Source organism: Pan troglodytes, chromosome 18 (assembly GCF_028858775.2).
Source record: "Pan troglodytes isolate AG18354 chromosome 18, NHGRI_mPanTro3-v2.0_pri, whole genome shotgun sequence".
Lineage (NCBI taxonomy): Eukaryota > Metazoa > Chordata > Mammalia > Primates > Hominidae > Pan > Pan troglodytes.
This window is the reverse complement of record NC_072416.2, coordinates 88274324-88281184: the sequence shown is the minus strand read 5'-3', so window position 1 is coordinate 88281184 and position 6861 is coordinate 88274324. Positions and strand designations below refer to the sequence as shown.

General features: G+C 46.9%; 1 pseudogene; it reads left to right on the top strand.

Annotated features, from left to right (window-relative positions):
• The first annotated feature begins 211 nt into the window (after nucleotides 1-211).
• On the top strand, nucleotides 212-6305 carry LOC129137484 (histone-lysine N-methyltransferase PRDM9-like; annotated as a pseudogene).
• The last annotated feature ends 556 nt before the right edge of the window (nucleotides 6306-6861 follow it).

The window sequence follows — 6861 nt, the reverse complement described above, 5'->3', positions numbered from 1 at the left end:
AGTGACCCTTTCAGCCACTCACACAGCTTGCTGTTATGTCCTGGTACAATAATTTCATCATTTGGCCCACAAATCATTCCCTTACTCGAGTGAATTAAAGTACAGGATTGGGGCTAAATAATGTGAGTGCCAAGCTCTTTCTGAAGCTCTTATATCAAGGAACACGCATTACAACTTTCCTAATCCCTGCTTCCCTCACTTCCAGATTGTGAGATGTGTCAGAACTTCTTCATTGACAGCTGTGCTGCTCATGGGCCCCCTACATTTGTAAAGGACAGTGCAGTGGACAAGGGGCATCCCAACCGTTCAGCCCTCAGTCTTCCCCCGGGGCTGAGAATTGGGCCATCAGGCATCCCTCAGGCTGGGCTTAGAGTATGGAACGAGGCATCTGATCCGCCACTGGGTCTGCACTCTGGCCCCTATGAGGGCCAAATTACAGAAGACGAAGAGGCAGCCAACAGTGGATATTCCTGGCTAGTAAGAAGAGCCTGCTGTTTCCCCTGTTCTGTCTTGCCACATCCCTTCTGTGCCTTTGGTGGGACATCACCTTCTACATGTTAGGATATAGGTAGGGATAACATGGTTAGCTCTGTGTACTCAAGGGTCTTTGCATGAACATGGAACTCCTATTTAGAGATCACAGGGTACGTGGGAGCAGAGTGGTACAAAGACAAAGAAGTGCATCCTCCCTTTTGGAGCTTCTGCTCTGATAGGACAAACCAACTCAGATGTGTAGATGATGACTAAGGTGCATGCCATGTGGTCTCAGTTGGCAGTTGAAGCTTTGCAGGTCCAAAGGCCATTGATGACTGTGGAGTAAAATAATTCTTCGCATTTTTACCCTCTAAAAAGTCTTTACCTTATTTTTTGAAACTCAGATCACCAAGGGGAGAAACTGCTATGAGTATGTGGATGGAAAAGATAAATCCTGGGCCAACTGGATGAGGTAAGGCCACTAGCTCTCTTAGTTTCAGAGAGAACCTCCATCTCTCACAAACCCGGACTTCCTTCTCATTATGCCTCCCTCAATGATTTTCACATCCCCTATTTCTATTTTTCTCCATACAATGCTGTTTTATACCATCAACTTTTAGAAATAAAAAATAAAAATATAGATATTATGATTTATTGGTATCAAAACACAAATATGTATGCTAGACAAAATTGAGGCACCAAGATAAACCTTGACAAGGTTAATTCATGCTTTAATTTATGTAATCCACATTTGTTAAACACTTAGTATGTTCCAGGTTAGGAAGTGAAGTTCACTACTTGAACAGAAGTGAGCTGCAGGATGACCCAGCCCCTTTCCACAATGGGCTGTCGTTCTATCAGAGAATAGAAAAATGAATCAACTATTACTGTTCTATGTTATTGGGCCAAGAGAAAGAGACTTCTGAGTTTCTCTAGGAATCTGAAGAAGTCAGGTGAATGGCAGCTGAGTGAACTGTAGGGTGATTAGAGGAAGGCCTGTCAAAGAAAGATGGACTTGAGCTGAGTGTAGAATGATGTGAGCTAATCTAGAAGCAGAGCACGTGATCAAGCACCAAGTTCTGTGGTATAAAACAGAATTAATTTAGAGTTTAGAGAAGCTAGAGGTCAATGTGTTTTATGGCCAATCAAGGTGGAGGTAAGTCTGGAGTTGGGCTTTGAAAAAATGGCTGATTAGGCACAGCAGGGAAGCATTCTAGGCAGGATGAGCACTGTAGTCATCCTGCCTAGAGGGAACTCACTGCCTCTTTTCTTTCCCTTTGCCTGCCTTGACCCCAGGTATGAGAACTGTGCCCGGGATGATGAAGAGCAGAACCTGGTGTCCTTCCAGTACCACAGGCAGAGCTTCTATAGAACCTGCCGAGTCATTAGGCCAGGCTGTGAACTGCTGGTCTGGTCTGGGGATAAGTATGGCCAGGAACTGGGCATCAGATCTTCTATAGAACCTGCCGAGTCATTAGGCCAGGCTGTGAACTGCTGGTCTGGTCTGGGGATAAGTATGGCCAGGAACTGGGCATCAGAGCTTCTATAGAACCTGCCGAGTCATTAGGCCAGGCTGTGAACTGCTGGTCTGGTATGGGGATGAGTATGGCCAGGAACTGGGCATCAGAGCTTCTATAGAACCTGCCGAGTCATTAGGCCAGGCTGTGAACTGCTGGTCTGGTCTGGGGATAAGTATGGCCAGGAACTGGGCATCAGAGCTTCTATAGAACCTGCCGAGTCATTAGGCCAGGCTGTGAACTGCTGGTCTGGTATGGGGATGAGTATGGCCAGGAACTGGGCATCAGAGCTTCTATAGAACCTGCCGAGTCATTAGGCCAGGCTGTGAACTGCTGGTCTGGTCTGGGGATGAGTATGGCCAGGAACTGGGCATCAGAGCTTCTATAGAACCTGCCGAGTCATTAGGCCAGGCTGTGAACTGCTGGTCTGGTCTGGGGATGAGTATGGCCAGGAACTGGGCATCAGAGCTTCTATAGAACCTGCCGAGTCATTAGGCCAGGCTGTGAACTGCTGGTCTGGTCTGGGGATGAGTATGGCCAGGAACTGGGCATCAGAGCTTCTATAGAACCTGCCGAGTCATTAGGCCAGGCTGTGAACTGCTGGTCTGGTCTGGGGATGAGTATGGCCAGGAACTGGGCATCAGAGCTTCTATAGAACCTGCCGAGTCATTAGGCCAGGCTGTGAACTGCTGGTCTGGTCTGGGGATGAGTATGGCCAGGAACTGGGCATCAGAGCTTCTATAGAACCTGCCGAGTCATTAGGCCAGGCTGTGAACTGCTGGTCTGGTCTGGGGATGAGTATGGCCAGGAACTGGGCATCAGAGCTTCTATAGAACCTGCCGAGTCATTAGGCCAGGCTGTGAACTGCTGGTCTGGTCTGGGGATAAGTATGGCCAGGAACTGGGCATCAGAGCTTCTATAGAACCTGCCGAGTCATTAGGCCAGGCTGTCAACTGCTGGTCTGGTCTGGGGATAAGTATGGCCAGGAACTGGGCATCAGAGCTTCTATAGAACCTGCCGAGTCATTAGGCCAGGCTGTGAACTGCTGGTCTGGTCTGGGGATAAGTATGGCCAGGAACTGGGCATCAGAGCTTCTATAGAACCTGCCAATTCATTAGGCCAGGCTGTGAACTGCTGGTCTGGTCTGGGGATAAGTATGGCCAGGAACTGGGCATCAGAGCTTCTATAGAACCTGCCGAGTCATTAGGCCAGGCTGTGAACTGCTGGTCTGGTCTGGGGATAAGTATGGCCAGGAACTGGGCATCAGAGCTTCTATAGAACCTGCCGAGTCATTAGGCCAGGCTGTGAACTGCTGGTCTGGTCTGGGGATAAGTATGGCCAGGAACTGGGCATCAGAGCTTCTATAGAACCTGCCGAGTCATTAGGCCAGGCTGTCAACTGCTGGTCTGGTCTGGGGATAAGTATGGCCAGGAACTGGGCATCAGAGCTTCTATAGAACCTGCCGAGTCATTAGGCCAGGCTGTGAACTGCTGGTCTGGTCTGGGGATAAGTATGGCCAGGAACTGGGCATCAGAGCTTCTATAGAACCTGCCAATTCATTAGGCCAGGCTGTGAACTGCTGGTCTGGTCTGGGGATAAGTATGGCCAGGAACTGGGCATCAGAGCTTCTATAGAACCTGCCGAGTCATTAGGCCAGGCTGTGAACTGCTGGTCTGGTCTGGGGATAAGTATGGCCAGGAACTGGGCATCAGAGCTTCTATAGAACCTGCCAATTCATTAGGCCAGGCTGTGAACTGCTGGTCTGGTCTGGGGATGAGTATGGCCAGGAACTGGGCATCAGATCTTCTATAGAACCTGCCGAGTCATTAGGCCAGGCTGTGAACTGCTGGTCTGGTATGGGGATGAGTAGGGCCAGGAACTGGGCATCAAGTGGGGCAGCAAGTGGAAGAAAGAGCTCATGGCAGGGAGAGGTAGGCATCACTATTACTCTTTTAAAAGGACAGGAAAGAAAGAATTATCCTAGAGAATTTTCATGATTGAACTCTTAAGTAGAGTAAAACGCCGTCTAAAGTCAGTAAAATTTTACATCAGTGGCTTCCAAAATTAAAGATTCATGTTATAAGCCTTTGCCTCTTTGGAACAGTTTTCATATTTTTAAATCTTTGTTCCAATTTTATATTCAAAGTACTACATGCACAAAGTGTATAACAGCATACAGTGCTCAAAGACTTAAAGACAAAAATCAAGTTCTCAAACACCTACCAGCTCTCCCAACAGGTAGTTTCTTCTGGCATTTCCTTGATATTTCTTAATGATATGCATATGTTGTTATTCATTCATTCATTATCTCAATTAGCTGTCATGTGAGTTCCTACTCTGTGCCAGACGATGTTGCAGGAAGTGTAAATACAGACCGATCAAGACAATCAAAAAAACTGCTCTTGAACAGATGTCTTGTGAATTAGGGAACCATACGAATACACACAGACATATGTGTAATATCAGACGGCTATTAGTGCTTTGAAGAAAATGAATCCAGAAAGAATACCTGGGATCAGTGTGAGACCTGGGATCAGTGTGAGAACTGAGGTCAGTGTGAGACCTGGGGGTCAGTGTGAGGTGAGAGTAGAGTGTTGCAGGGGATTGTCAGGGAAGGTTTCTCTTAGGAGACAGCATTTGAGAAGTGCAAGTGCCTGTGGGCCAAGGATTTCAGGCACAGGGCGCAGCTAGTGCAATGGTCCTGAGGCCAGAAAGAGTTCAGCTTTGGTTCATTTTTGGAAAATAGGCTGCCATGGGTCATCCCTTCAGAGCTGCTCCAGTTTCCAAGTGAGAGAAAACGGTGGGCAGGATGAAGGTGGGGAGCATGGCGGTAAGCCTGAGTAGGGATATATTTTGAAACAAGACTTCCTATTATATTTAAAATGGGTTCAGACTGAATGAAATAACTCAAACCTGAATACTTGATGTGCAGCCTGACAAAGAGCATATTCTCATTGTATGATTTGTGGAATCTGAAACAGAAGCAGTCCATGCACCTAGTTGGTGCAGCAGGACCCACAGTCCTTTAGTCAGTGGGACCTGGACCACTCTGTGTTGGCCAACCTGAATCACACTTCCTGATGGAGAACCAGGCACATAACAGTCCTCAATTAAATATGTCCTTTTGAATGAGGATACTCACATTCAGATTCGCTAACACATCTCTTTAACCACATTTGTGGATCTCCAGGCTGAGTGCTCCTAATAGATCCTTTTCCCCTCTTAGGAAGTCACTAAGGACAATCTCACCTAAGTCATCAAGAGTGTTATTTCTCAATAGAATAAAATAGCTGAAAACCTCGTGTCGCAAAAGTGCCCAGGGCCCAGGGAGGGAGCATGTGGCAGAAGTGATCAGGGAAGGCTTTACAGGACTTGGAAGATACCTGTGGCATGGGGGAAAGGTCACTGCAGTTCCATCTATGTAAGGAATGATGCTGCCCCTGATGCTGCTTGAGGTTACCCAGAGTCTGGCTGATATGTAGAAAAGGCCCAAGATGTGGGATTTCTGGATTTTTTAAGATGTAGTGAATAAAAGTGGAATGGAAAAATGGACTGTAAAGGTCCATCCAGCACTTCGTGGGAGAGAGCTTGCATTGTTAACATATGAAGAATGACTGGTTCTTCATTTGATCTTCATAACTTCATATGTAGTAAGGCCTGAACAAAACATCTACCCTGACCAAAAACTTCCTCTTTCAGAACCAAAGCCAGAGATCCATCCATGTCCCTCATGCTGTCTGGCCTTTTCAAGTCAAAAATTTCTCAGTCAACATGTGGAACGCAATCACTCCTCTCAGAACTTCCCAGGACCATCTGCAAGAAAACTCCAACCAGAGAATCCCTGCCCAGGGGATCAGAATCAGGAGCGGCAATATTCTGATCCACGCTGCTGTAATGACAAAACCAAAGGTCAAGAGGTCAAAGAAAGGTCCAAACTCTTGAATAAATGGACATGGCAGAGGGAGATTTCAAGGGCCTTTTCTAGCCTACCCAAAGGACAAATGGGGAGCTCTAGAGTGGGAGAAAGAATGATGGAAGAAGAGTCCAGAACAGGCCAGAAAGTGAATCCAGGGAACACAGGCAAATTATTTGTGGGGGTAGGAATCTCAAGAATTGCAAAAGTCAAATATGGAGAGTGTGGGCAAGGTTTCAGTGATAAGTCAGATGTTATTACACACCAAAGGACACACACAGGGGGGAAGCCCTACGTCTGCAGAGAGTGTGGGCAGGGCTTTAGCCGGAAGTCAGTCCTCCTCATTCACCAGAGGACACACAGAGGGGAGAAGCCCTAGTCTGCAGGAAGGATGAGTAAGTCATTAGTAATAAAACCTTATCTCAATAGCCACAAGAAGACAAACGTGATCACCACACACTTGCACACCCCAGCTCTGAGGTGGCTTCAGCAAAAGTCTGCTAACCCCTTACATTCCCCAAGAGTGTAAAGAGATCGGAAATAACTAATTAAACAAATCCGCCACTTTCATGACTAGAGTTGAGGAAGAACAGGGGATAGTTCTGTAAGTGTTTGGGGGACGTCAACATGTGTGCTTGTTTCCCGCACTGATCCCCTCCATTTTTTGTGTTTTGCCTCCTGTTCTAATTAATTTTGTCTCCATACATATCTGAACCCCAAGTGTGTACCTAATTCTTCCCTTATCACTGAAGGAAAGAAGAGTCCAGAAGGGCCACAGAGAACTCAAACATTCAGCTCAAGTCTCTACAGGAATTCAACCCCAGAAAGACATAAACTTGGAGTCCATCTGGTTTAATTATTGGAGAATCGATTCCCAAGTCCAGGAAGAGAAATGTAGGATTTTACAGAGTCGCAGCAGGAAAGAGAGCTACCTGGTCTCCTCGGAAGTGTGACCTC